This window comes from Gopherus evgoodei, chromosome 8, assembly GCF_007399415.2.
Source record: "Gopherus evgoodei ecotype Sinaloan lineage chromosome 8, rGopEvg1_v1.p, whole genome shotgun sequence".
Classification (NCBI taxonomy): domain Eukaryota; kingdom Metazoa; phylum Chordata; order Testudines; family Testudinidae; genus Gopherus; species Gopherus evgoodei.
Window position 1 is genome coordinate 55182362 of NC_044329.1, and position 14292 is coordinate 55196653.

Here is a 14292-nt window from a genome sequence, read left to right on the forward strand (position 1 = left end):
GCCCTGCCTCGCGCCGCTGTCGCCGCCGCTCCGTGTCAGTCGTTGGCCGGTAATGGCGGCCGGCGAGCTCCCCTGAGGTGATCGAACCCGTGCCGGGCCCAGGGAAGGACGCAGCCGCCCGTGGAGGAGCAAAGCGAGGGGTGCTGCTAACTGCACCGGGCTCCCAGCCCCCCCCATGATGCGTTGGGAGCTGCCCCCGGGGTGGGAGGCGGCGGCGACTCTCAGGTGAGGAGCCTGAAGGGGGAGAGCGGCTGGCAGCGGCCTGTCCTCTGTCCTCAGCCGGGCCCTGCCCTGCCTCGCCCCGCGGCCGCCTCGGCTCCTGGTCTCCTGGGACGAGGTGGAGCCCCGGGGGTGGGACGTCCGGGCCGTGACTCGCCCCCAGAGCTGCCAGACCCACTGGACCTCCGCCGCCGGGTCTCCGTAGCGCTGGGCAGCCCTGGCTCCGGGCCATGCTGTCATTCCCTGTTTAAAGAGACCATCCTGTAGGGCTATGCCCCGCACTAGCCAGCGGCGCTTTCTGCCGGGCTGCTAAGGCCGCCGCGAGCGAAACCTGAGCCAGCTGCTCCGCTCAGATGTGTCTAGGGGCTGGCTACTCTGCTTCTGCTCCGCGCCGCTTGGAAAATGAAACTGGGTTAGCCTCGATCACGGCTCTTCCTAGCCCAGTTCCCTTTCTGCTTCCCATGCTCGGGCATGGCATCTGGGTGGTGAACGCTGTTGAATGTTCACAGCCACTTTTCATTTTAAATGTATCTATTTAAAAAAGTCACACACACCCCCTTGTGTTAATACTAGGCTTGTAAAACCTTGTTTTAAAATACCAAGCGTACATTTGGTGATGGATTGACTTTCATAGCCTTGTCCTCACTTGTCTACAAAAGTGTTGAAATGCGTTGAATGTACAATATCTATATGTACACCTTGCATGCACTCATAACACAGCAGGCATTTTACAAATTTGGGTTAAGCTATTTGTTTGTGGCCTGATCTTTACACAGATTTTGTACTGGTGTGACTGTGATTTTGGGTTGTGATACTTTTTAAAAAAAACTATCATCATTATACTAGTACAACTGCTAATGTGGATTTGGCTGTACTGGTATCGCTTACTTCCCTTTCTGTGAGCTTGGCTACACTGGCACTTTACAGCACTACGGCTTTCTCGCTCAGGGGTGTGAAAAAACACCTCCCTGAGGCCTTGGCTACACTCACACTTTACAGCGCTGCAACTGGGGTGTGAAAAAACACCCCCCTGAGCGCTGCAAGATACAGCGCTGTAAAGCGTCAGTGTAATCAGGGCAGCAGCGCTGGGAGCGCGGCTCCCAGCGCTGCACGCTACACACGTAAGGGATGTGGTTTACATGCAGCGCTGGGAGAGCTCTCCCAGTGCTGCCGCTCTGACTACACTCACACTTCAAAGCGCTGCTGCGGCAGCACTCCCGCAGCACTGCCGGGGCAGCGCTTTGAAATTCCAAATGTAGCCATACCCTGAGTGCAGCAAGTTACAGCGCTGCAAAGTGCCAGTGTAAACACTGCCACAGCGCTGGGTGTGCGGCTCCCAGCGCTGTAAGCTAATCCCTACGGGGAGGTGGAGTATGTGCAGCGCTGGGAGAGAACAGCGCTGGTGCCGCGACCACATTCACACTTCAAAGCACTGCCACGGGAGCGCGCTGTGCAGCTCTAAGTGTAGCCATACCCTGTGAGGGTCTGTCTTCACTACCAGTGATAAAGCTACGTGTACTTGCGATACCAGTGCTGGGAGAGAGCTGTCCCAGGGCAGTAAAAAAGCCACCCAACCAAGGGAGTAGCTACTGGTGCACTGTCTACACTGCCACTTTACAGTGTTAAAACTTGTGTCGCTCAGGGAGGTATTTTTTTCACACCCCTGAGTGGGAAAGTTTCAGTGCTGTAAAGTGGCAGTGTAGACAAGGCCTAAGGGAATAAGTTATACTGGTATAACAACTGCATCCGCAGTTGTGGCGGGGAATTATCCTACTTTAACTGTAATTAAAGCAGGTAAACTTTCTTGCGTAGACAAGCCCTGTAGGACCTGGAAATATAGGTTTTTATTTTAATGCGTGGTTGAATTTGTGCAGATCTACGTCTAGACTGGTCAGTTTTACTTTCTGGTTCTCTTTCAGTTTACACCATAATACAATACCTTTCATCTGAAAAATGGCTAAAAATTCTGCTCTTAGCAAAAATTCTGGGGAATCTGGGATAGATACTGTGCCTTAAGAGTCCCAGAATGTACTGATGCATCCAAATTTGTAAGGCACACTGAGTGTGGATTCAGTTAAATGTTTCTGTCAAACTCTGATATTGTGTGGATGCACTAACCTGTTATAAGGGCAAGTGGGACAACTAGCTGCTTCATGCAATCTTTATCACTAAAACAGTTTCATTACTAAAATGATAATGTTAATGGTGTGTCCACACTAACACAGTAAACTTTTTGGAGCAAAGAGAGGGATGCTATTAAAACAAAGGTATGCGGTGTCTCTTGAATACAGTTTAAATTTGTTTTAAGAATTGTCAGGAATGTTCGTTTGTCTCACACCCATGAATCAGATTACTCACATGAATATTCCGTTGATTTTAATGGGACCATTCTTGGCTCAAATGAAGCAATGTTTTTAAGACCATGTTCTTAAGCCTAACTTTAAGCATCAGAATAATACCAGTTGAAGTCAGTAGGATTACTAGTGTAATTAAAATTAGACTTTGTCAACAACTTTTATATAGGTATATCCATAACAATTAGAGGTGTGACTACCAACATATTTTACCAGCTACTGTCAATATAAGCCCTAGTATGGACACAATTACTCTAGTATAGCTTATATTAGTTTGAACTGACATAAACTATACTGGTATAACTGTCCACAGTGGACGAGTTTTGCCAGTTAACAGCATAGGTGCCGACCCTGTGGGTGCTCCGGGGCTGGAGCCCATCGGCAGCTCTGCCCCAGATCACCTCTGCCCCCCCTGAGTGTTCCTTCCCGCTTCTCCCCCTAACTCTCAGCACTTGGAAAGTGCTGGGAGGGAGTGGGGAGGGGGGGAACACGGTGCGCTTGAGGAAGAGGAGGGGCTGGGGTGAGGATTTGGGGAAGGGGTCCAACAGGATCAGGGAGGAGGCGGGGACTTTGGGGAAGAGTTTGGAATGGGGTGGGTCTGGGCCAAGAGGAGGCGGGGTAGGGGTGGAGTCGGGTCATGGCTGGTCCAGGGGTGAGGGCAGGGGTGTGAGCACCCACCAGTGCCGGGAAAAGTTGGTGCCTATGATTAACAGTACAGGTATAACCATACTGGCAAAACTCTCCGAGTGCAGACAAGACATTAGGCATGTGCTGAAGTACTTTTCTGAATTGAGATCCATATGAGTAAAGTACTCATGGCCATAAGAGTTTGCAAGTTGTACAGGTGTTACAAACTTGAAATATTCTCATGACTTCTGTCTAGTGTGACTTCAGTGGGACTAGTTAAGTGAGTAAGGTTACCCACAGGCACAAGTTTGCAGCATCAGGTACAGTATTTGGTTGGAAGACTTGTATGAAAGAACCACAAACAAAATGGGAAATAAGTTTAACTCATTGACTGTACCAAGTCAGTTGAAACTGACCAATAACAGAGAGTGAAATCCTGATCCCATGTAAGTCAATGGCAAAATGTCCATTGACTTCAGGGGGTCCAAGATTTCACAAAGTGCTGTCAAATACAAAAAGTAAACAAATGGCAAAAATGGAAGTTTTTTTCTTCTAATCTTCAATTATTAATATTACATGTTACATGTAATAATAGTAGGTAAAAATCAATCATACGGAGGTGTGATTCCTTTTTAAGTTGATGTTCCTGTTAAATTGATACAGACAACTCTCATGAATGAAAATCCAGCAAATGTCAGCGTCCTAATGAGGAAGATGATTTGTGATGCCAGGAACTGTATGGTCAAGTCTTGGGAAGATTCTAGGTTCTTTATGCTGTAGATAAAAGTAGCTTTCTTTCCAGGATGCAGACACTAACCATAAAGGTGGTATAGCAGACAATGCTAGCTATCAAGATGGTAGAGCAGAAGAGAAATTATCGTGAAAGAAAAAACATAGTTTCCAAGTTATATTATTTTGAGCTCTATGACATAGCCTGACATTCACGTGCTAAAATCAGTCATGTGCTTTGGGATTGGGTGAGAAAACTTCTGATACACTGTGACTGAAAACAGTGTTCACATCTTAAGTTTCTGAATGTCTGTTTCTACTGATATTCTTGTGGTATTAATGTAGGTGGAATATAGGGGCAGAGTCAAAGGAGTTACTCAAGCCAGTCACTGTCCCATTAAATAAGTTTAAATATATATGGGTTGGTATACAGAGACTTGAGCATGTTAATACCATGGAGCAAAGCGTTTAAAAGTCCTTTTAACATTTTCTTGGAGATAAAGAAGGGGAAAACAATTAAAGGTTTTGAAATGTAAAACATTAAATTAGGTTCATTTATTAAAAAATATCATTGTTTCCCTTTCCCTTTAACTGGAGACAGTCTTTAAAGGAAAAAAAAACCCGTTGACTCTCTCTTATGTGGTATTAAGGATGATGATAACTTGTCCTTTGTGAGGAAAAGAGAAGTTAGTTGGAATGGGCTGGTGTGCTGCTCCGCTTTGTTGTTAAAGTCTAATCCCGTTTCCAAAAGACAAACAACAAGCGACACACAAGTGAGAAAAGAAAAGAACCAGAACAGCAAAGGTGGAAATGCAGTCTGTCTCTGGTGTTGAGCTTCACTTGCATACTCACTGCGAAAAACACCGGAGATCCACACTCTCTTGTCAGCCACCTCTAAGGCTGTCTACACTACTGGGGTAAGTCAACTTAAGTTATTCTACTACAGCTCGTGAATAACATAGCTAGAGTCGACGTAGCTTAGCTTGACTTATTGCGGTGTCTACACTGCGCTGTGTTGACGGAAGACACTTTCCTGTCGATTTAACTTATTCCTCTTGTTCCAGTGGAATATCAGAGTCGACTGGAGATTGCTCTGCGGTAACTTAAGTGGGTCTTCAGCTAGTGTTCCCTCTAATTTTTTACGTTCACGTGGGGAATGAATTTTGTTGTGTGCACCAATATGGAGGTGATATTTGACACATCACCTTCATATTGGTGCACATAACAAAATTAATGTGGTGGGGGTGGCACTGAGGGGTTCAGCTTGTGGGAGGGGGCTCAGGAGTGGGGCAGAGGGTTGAGGTGCGGGGGAGAGGGGCGAGGGCTCTGGCTAGGGCTGTGGGGTTTGGGTGTGGGCTGCCCCAGGGTTGTGGTGGGAGAAAAGACTCTCCTTAGCTCTCTCTCTCCGCGGAGGCCTGGTCCACACTACAGCGTTAAATCGATTTAATCGTGTAACCGTCCACACTACAAGGCACTTTAAATCGATTTTAAGGGCTCTTAAAATCGATTTCTGTACTCCTCCCCAACGAGAGGAGTAACCCTAAAATCGATATTACTATATCGATTTAGGGTTAGTGTGGACAGAAATCGAAGTTATTGGTCTCATTCTTTTACTGAGCTACCCAGAGTGCACCGCTCCGGAAATTGATGGTAGCCTAGGACCATGGACGCACACCACCGAATTAATGTGCCCTAGTGTGGACGCGTAAAATCGATTTTATAAACCAGTTTTATAAAACCGGTTTTAATAATTTCGATTTTATGCTGTAGTGTAGACGTGGCCAGAGAGAGCAGCTCCGGTGGGCCTGAGATGGGCCGGCCGGGAGGGGCGCCTCTCGCCCGGCCACGGCACGGCCGTGCTGGGGGAGAGGCCTCTCTCCCTACTGCAGTCCTGAGCCCCTGCCTGGGGCTTAACAGGCAGTTGCATGGCTGAGAGGGAATTTAGATCTTCACTAGACCCACTAAATCGATCCCTGCTGCAGCGATTGTAGCAAAATCTGTCCATGATAAGTGTAGACATGGCCTGAGACTTGGCATACTTGTACTAGTATCAGGGTTTTTTGGGCATTGCATTTAGTTGCCTCTCTGATCGCACGGCAGTGTTGCAGAATATACAGTCTTGGTCAGCTAAGCTGGACTTTTATTGGGCCGAAGAGAAGAGGAGAGAGACATAATTGGGGGGATCTGTGGGGGACAAAGTCACACATCCCAGAGGATATTTGGGATTTAGCTGGAACTGGCGATGTTATCTGGCTCACTCTGTGCCCCCTTCTGGTTAGTACATCTTTGAGGATCGGGATGAAGAAGTTCTGGGGTTCCCAAGAGACAGTAGGCATGGCAGCCATGATGATAAAGCTCACTGCAATGGTTGTTTGCAGAGAGCAGCTGCTTCTGCTAATTTTTGCAAAAGGTATTTTCTTTGTAAGGGAGTGTAGGGTGGAATAGTCCATCTTCTCATTATTTTATCCACCAATAGGTCCAATTTCAACAATTAATTTTTGGTTAATTCATTTCCAGTCCTCTTCATCTCTGATTTACCAGTTTTTTCTTAACACAGGCCTTGATTGGGATCAGTAAATCCCTTTCTGTTTAAATTAATTGTCTTTCTTAAACAATTTTATATAACAGAACATTGGTGACAATTTGTGAACTTTCACTCATTGTTTATAGATAATCTTACAATTAGGCAGTTATTACAACAACTCGTCCTCATTGGGTATCAATAAACAGTAATTTTTCTTAGAGGGTCTCTGTGTTTTCCTTCACTTGGAATCCAGGCATTTGCTTGGCAAGGTTCTGGACTATCCTTAAAGCTATTTCTGTTGGAGGCAGTGTGGGCCGTGCTTCATAGCACTGAGTGTTCAAAGCCCGAAGTTATAAGTTATTGACTGCACTTCCCTTTTCAGTTTCTACCTTCTTGTCATACTTGGCGGGTGTCGGAATATTAAGCTTGTGCCTGTATCAGACCACATCAAATGTTCCTCTTTATGCAACCCTTTGGTAAATAATTTTAAGGTATTTTAATTGTGTTTAGCTGTGTGTGTGTGTGAGAGAGAGAACTTAGCTTATAGAACCAGTGTGGTTCCAGTGCTAGCTGTTGCTAGGTGGTACTTTACCTGGGCCATCATACTTGAGTGAGTTAGCCATAGCCTACCTTTCTCCACCTTTTTGTTGGGATTGAATTGGCGAAAGAAAAGTAGTGGCATTCTCAGATACTTGCCCAGAAACCAAGCTCTGCAAACTTCAGGTGAAAAAATGAGACACCTGTTGATTATGCAGATCTTTCTTTGATGATCATTCCTCAGCTGATCAGTCTTTCTGATAGAGAATTTTTTTTAAATGAAACCTTAGATTCTGATGCACAGGCTGGTAGACAACTCCCCCCCCCCCCCCAAATTTCAACTGGCTGAGCTACAGTAAGCAAGCCAGTTTGAGCCTTAACTTTCTTCAAGGCTATGCCGGAGAAGGCATGTTGCTTGTGTGAGTTTTCCCTCAACTAAACTATCTCTGGTTGGTGAGGGACTCAATAATTTGGATGAAGTCTACCTGGCTTGGCTTTCTTGCTTCTTCTCATCCTTTATTTTTGTCTCTCATAGACTTTAAGACCAGAAGGGACCATCAAGATTGTCTAGTCCAGGGGTTCTCAAACTGGGGGTTGTGGCCCCTCAAGGGGTCACAAGGTTATTACATGGGGTGTCACAAGCTGTCAGCCTCCACCCCCAACCCGCTTTGCCTCCAGCATTTACAATAGTGTTAAATACAAATTTATTTAGTTGTTTTCATTTGGGGGTGGGGGTCGCACTCATAGGTTTGCTGTGTGAAAGGGGTCACCAATACAAAAGTTTGAGAAACACTTGTCTTGTCTGACCTCCTGCACATTGCAGGCCACAGAACCTCACTCACCCAGTGCTGTAATAGACCCCAAACCTCTTGCTGAGGTTGTTCTCCATGTCCACTGAAGCTAGGACAAGAATTAATGGGCTTAAGCTGTAGCAAGGAAGATTTAGGTTAGATCAGTGATACTCGGATTGAGCCTTGTGAGCCACAAGTGGCTCTTTAATGTATCTCTTGTGGCTCTTTGGGAAATACTATGCAGATTTTATGCAGATTCTGTTGTTACTGTGCTGGTGAAAGCTGAGGCAATGAAAATGGTTTAAAGGTATGGAAGACTTCCATACGAAGAGAGCTGAAAAGTATTAGGAATTTGTAGTTTAGCATGGAGAGGAATAAGAGGTTGCATGAATAGTATATAGAGCAAGGATCGGCAACCTGTCAGAAGTGGTGTGCTGAGTCTTCATTTATTCACTCTAATGTAAGGTTTCACATGCTAGTAATACATTTTAACATTTTTAGAATGTCTGTTTCTATAAGTCTATGATATATAACTGAACTATTGTTGTATGTAAAGTAAATAAGGTTTTTAAAATGTTTAAGAAGCTTCATTTAAAATTAAATTAAAATGCAGAGTCCTCCGGACCGATGGCTAGGAACCAGGCAGTGTGACTGCCATTGAAAATCAGCTTGTATGCTGCCTTAGGCACACGTGCCATAGGTTGCCTACCGCTGATATAGAGGTTGGTTAGGAGCTCCTACTTCTCATAATAGAAGAGCAGGGGAAAAACATTAAAAATAAAAGGTAATAAATGTAAGTGATAAAAGGAAGCACTTTTTTTTTTTTTAACACTGTATACAGCTAACATGTGGAACTCTGCTTGCATACATGATTGAGGCAAAGAGCTTAGCAGAATTCCAGGACCTTATGCTTATTACATAGTTGTCCATTAGGAGGTTTTACATCTTGGAAGCATGTTACTTGCTACTGTCAGAGACAGGCTTCTATGCTAAATGGACCAGTGGTCTTATCTGTTACGTCATTCTGAATTCTTAGTTAGAAGAAGGATTATGAAAAGTGCCTGCCACGCAGGGGGGGGGGGGGGGAGAGAATTGGGCTATCTATAAACATTTTGATTATATAAAGAGCTTCCAAAGATTTGCTGCTGTTTGAGATTTTTGTGATGTCTTACAACATTACATTAGTTTTTGAAAACACAAAAATAAAAGATGTACTTTTAAACTGGTTTGTTTCAGTTAAATATCAACACTTGGGTCATTAACAGTAGTGCATAATATAACACAATTAAACATGTGACTTCAAGAATTTAGATGGCACATCTCTCTAATAGGAGCAGAGTAATGTAGGATTTAAAAGCAATTTCTCCAATATTAATAGGTTTACGGCTAAATAGGTGATGACTTTAAGTGGGCTGTTTGTTCTACCTTTGAGCACATATTTCAGTGGGTTTTTCAGAGAGTAGCTATGTCCTCAAACTTTTCTGGTAAATGTTCCTTCCTGCTTTTTACACCCTGTTCTTTCAGTCTATCACCTTAGTTTACAGGATAAGTATTTGACTAGACTTTTAAAGGAAATTTGGTTTGTCATTGTTTATAACAACTTAAGAAATTGACCAGCAAGGGAGCCAGGCACCTTCCCACTTAGCCAATACTGACTTGATTTTCAGTAAGTTTTTAGATATGAATTCATGTGTGTGAAAATGCATATTTATTTTGCTCTTGCAGTAATTGATATTTATATGCAAATCCTTAATTGCATACCCACATGTCTAGAGTGGTGTGATTTTATCATGCGTGCATGAGTAAATTGTGGATTTGCTTGTGCATCTGATAAAGTGTGCACAAAATAGGTTGTGGTGTTTGGCACACATTTGCTTATGTACGTATATACTGAAAATGAGTCCCAATTTTCCAAGTTAAATTCAATCCTTAGTTTAAGTTTTGTGCATTTGGGTATAATACTGATGGATCTAAAGCCAGTTGAATATAAAGAATTTCCTGTTGTCTTTCCTCAGCAGTCACTTCAGAATGTTATTTTTAGAATGCATATTTTTCTGATATTACTGAAATTTTGAGATAACTGGTTATTATGTTGATATATAAAACTATATACAAATGAAGTTTGAGCTGTTTGTGTGTAAAGCTATTTTACGAACTATCCTTTCCTAATCATTATTCATGTCAATAAATATAAGAGTTCAATCAACATTATCATGGGTGGTAAGCTTAAAAATAGACATACTAGCTGTGTTATGATTTGCCAGCATATAAATGTGATGTTATACTTCTTTCTACCTGTCTTTGTCACGTTGAGCAGGCAGGGTCTTGAACTACACAAGAGGGTAGGGTTAGGTTCTCTGCCTGCATTATCTGAGTTGAAACAGTGGAAAGATGTGAAGTCTATCTCCCTGGACCAAAACAAAACGCAGTGTGCGTCAACATCATTGTAAATAGGGTTTGAAAAGCCATTTAATGTTTTTCAAGCCCTTATAGTCAAATGGGATGCAGTATTGTCTTTCTGAATCTGTAAACTGCTCCAGTATTCCCTATCCCCTCATATTTTTCTCAAAGAGCAACAGTATGAGATTAACAAGACTGGCTAGTTGCACTGCTGTTCACATCTCTGTGTGAAGAAATGAAACTGACAGAATCATATGCAGTAGAACTGCAGAGTTATGAACAACCTCGGAATGAAGGTTGTTCATAATGCTGAACAAAACATTATGGTGGTTCTTTCAAAAGTTTACAACTGAACTTTGACTAATATACCTTTGAAACTTTACTATGCAGAAGAAAAAGGCTGCTTTTAACCATTTAATTGAAATGAAACTAGTATAGAAACAGTTTTCTTACCTTGTCAAATCTTTTTTTTTAAAAACTTTCCCTTTATTTTTAGTTGGTTTTTTTTTTCTTTTTTTTTTGTGTGTGTCTCTGCTGCTGCCTGATTGCATACTTCCAGTTCTAAATGAGGTGTGGGTTGACCGGTCAGCTCATAACTTTGAGGTTCTACTGTAATGAATAGCAGAGGCAGGCAGTGGAGCTATTCACAAGGTGGAGTAGAGCAGAGCGTACCATGCCCCTGTTTGTAGAAGCTTGGAGCTGGGGAGAAGTTGCGTAGCAATTGGGATGCTGAGGTAGTAGACCTTTATACTCCTGTTGTGGCTGTGTTCTTAACCAATAGTGATTGTCTGCAGTGGAAGAAGTTCAGAAATTTAAGAAAATGTCAGCTGTATATTTACAGTTTGTTCTTTTGTATTGCCTTGGTTCAGCTCAATCCACTTGACTTTTTGCTCTGGATGCAGTTGCAAGCCACAACTTTGAGAATATTTTTAACTTCTCTATTAAAAGCTTTGGGAACACATAGAGTTCAACATTACACTACATTGTTACAGAGTAGTGAAATGTAAAATGTTTGGTATTTTTACAGCACCTACCACGGCTGGGTCCTGGTCCATAACTAGGGCGTATAGGTGGCACTATGGCTGTCCACAACTGGGGCTCATAGGTGAATAATAAATACAGTTAGTTACACAGAACTTTTTATTTTATCTCATCTCTATATTAAGAAAAGGTGCACTGGCTAGAAGTACTTTTTGGCCATAATTGCTGTCCAGTAGCTTCCAGTATGTTGCTGTTTGGGCTAAGATCTTGGGATGGATGCACCTGAACTCTCAAAATTGCCTTTGTGAAAGGATGGAAGGTTCTTTTCATAAACATTTGCTTTCCACTTTTCTAATATAGCAGTTTTCAGCTGGTTCATGTCTCTTTGTCCACTGGATGAGATTTCTAATATAGGGCAACATTGTGCCTTGCAGCCCAAATCATTTGATACTGAAAGCAGCTGATCGGCATGAATGGTTTCTCCAATCTCCATTCCAGAAGCAGAGTTCTGGAACTTAGCTTGCCTGATTCTTGTGACTCTTGATATTAAATTTAGCGCTGTCTAGAACAGTAGTCACCAACTGGTAGATTGCAATCAACTGGTTGATCGTGGGAGCCTCTGTCAGTCGATCTCGGTCACAGTCTAGGTTGCCAAACTTCCTGCAGCCAAACTGGAGATCTGCCACTAACAGTCCAGTGGTGCAGCAGGGCTAGCCTGCCCTGGTCCTGCGCTGCTCCTAGAAGTGGCTGGCATGTCCAACAGTGGCTCCTGGGGGTTCGGGGTCTCTGCACACTGACCTTGCCTGCTCCCATTGGCTGCCTGCACCCCAACCCACTGCCCGAGCCCTGAGCCCCGTCTCTGAACCAGCACCCTGCACCTCCACCTCGTGCCCCAGCCCTGAGCCCCCTTCTGCACCCAAACTCCCTCCCAGAGCCTGCACCTTTAACCCCCTTCTGTACTCCAACTCCCTGCCCCACACTCCGAACTCCTCGTCCCCAGCCCAGAGCCTGCACCCACTCCCGCACTCCAACTCCCTGTCCTAGCCCTATGAAAGTGAGTAAGGGTGTGGGAGAACCAGCGACAGAAGAAGCAGAGATGGAGTGAGCAGGTGGGACCTCGGAGAAGGGGCGGGGCAGGGGTGAGGATTCGGGTGGGGCAAGGGTGTTTGGGTTTGTGTGATTACTGTTGTTTCTACATTTCTTTGAGGTAGAGCCTGGGTTGCACTTAAATTCAAAAAGTGGTCTTGTGCTTAAAAAGTTTGGAGACCTCTGCTCTACAATTTCTGCAGTGCTTACATTTCTACACTATTACACACTCCACTAACGTGTATGTTCCCTCTTCCACCCATTGCCTTTCCAGCACTTAGCTAGGTATGTCTGCTTTAAACTTTCTCTAAAGCAAGGGGAATCTAAAGGTCTGGATCACTACAGCAACTTGATGAACCTCTCCTTTCTTACAGCTTTTGGGGGGCATTGAGACACCTTCTATAGGGTAAGTTATATGTAGTGAAGTTGTAGCCATGTCAGTCCCAGGATATTAGAGAGATAAGGTAGGTGAGGTAATATCTTTTGTTGGACCAACTTCTGTTTGTGATAAAGACAAGCTTTCGAGCCACACAGAGCTCTTCTTTGGATCTTGTAAAGTTTCTCCAAGTGTCACAGCTAAGTGCAAGGTGGAACAGACTGTTTAGCATGAGCTAAATCCAATGTGCCTGTTCAGTCCGTGATTTTTAATGTTTAGCAAAGTTATGAATTTAAGCTCCCAGGTTTGTCTTTTGAAAGTGTTGTGCAGGTTTCCTTTGAGGATGAGGACTGATAGGTCAGACAGAATGATCGTCTTGTGAAAAGTGTTCACTCAGGTCATAGGGTGTTCTTGTCTTTTATCATTTTTCTATGTGAGTTTATTGAAGAGCATAGTGATTGTCTGGTTTCACCCACATAGTTGTTGTTTAGGCATTTAGTTAACTTTATGTGGTATACCACATAGTATGATGGGCATGAGTAGTTACTCATGCGGCTCAAGTGGTAGCAGTCGAAGTTGGAGATCTGAGAGTCTAGGTTTCAAATTTTGCCATTGACCCTTTTGGATGTCCTTGTAGTTTACATGATAGATTTACCATTCACAGAAAATACTAGAGGTGACCTATTGGCTAGCAAAGTGGTGTAAATTAGAAGGTTTTAGTTTCATGGAGCACTGGGCCACCTTTATGGGAAGAGAGGCCCTGTATAGTTGGGTGGCCTTCATCTCAACAGTAGAGGAACAAGTCCTGTGAGTAACAGGGGAATTTGGGAAGTGATGGAGGAAGAGCCTCTCATTCAGAACTGCTGGGCTCCACAACAGGAGGAGAAGGTTGGTGTCTGTGGGTATGGGGTAGAGGAGAGAGGGAACTAGTTTTCTCATCCCAACTCTACAGTCATTGATGAAGAGCAGGGTGGATCTTTCATGTAGTGACCTGCCTTCTGGATAATTTGTTACGGGTTGACTTCAGTTATTCTGAAGGGCACTAAGAATAGCTCTTATAACTTCCAATATAAATCTTGGTCACATTTTAATGTTCATCTTCTAATTTTGCTTTTTCATCCTCCATAACAAGAATTTGCTCAAAACCTTGTGGTAATTGTTGAGCTATTAGTAGACTATATTTAAGTTCATGGGCTTTGAGGGAAAAAGAGTTGCTGACTAATGAGAGATTTTGTTGACTGTGGAGGCATCTTTTCAGGACTCTTAAAACACAGTCCTCTTAAAATCACTTTATTCCTTTGTACTGTTCTTGTTTCAAAGCACTTTCCTTTTAAATACTCCCACTCCCAATCTTTATTTGCTTTTTAAAGAAAATTCGCATGTATTATGTAATCACTTTTTGCATAAGTTACTTATTTTTTCTAAGAGATCATCAATCCATACTATTGAGTTGTTTTTTTCATTCCTTTTCAGGCAAGAATAACCAATAGTATTGAAGGAATTTGGATGTGTTCCTTGGCCTTAGAACATGCGTGATAGTCTTCAATGGGAGTTTTACCATTGATTTCACTGAGAGCAAGATTGGGGCCTTGGTCTAATTCAGGGGTCAGCAACCTTTCAGAAGTGGTGTGCTGAGTCTTCGTTTATTCACTTTAATTTAAGGTTTCA

The 14292-nt window shown here is 43.4% G+C and overlaps 1 protein-coding gene across 8 annotated transcripts in view; it reads left to right on the forward strand.

Moving 5' to 3' along the window:
* CEP350 (centrosomal protein 350) overlaps positions 1-14292 on the forward strand; it is a 172147-nt gene continuing 157855 nt past the window's right edge. For all 8 annotated transcript variants that reach the window (XM_030572799.1, XM_030572802.1, XM_030572804.1 and 5 more), the window contains exon 1: positions 1-225. The gene's annotated coding sequence lies outside the window, so the exon portion shown is untranslated. The remainder of the gene's footprint in view (positions 226-14292) is intronic.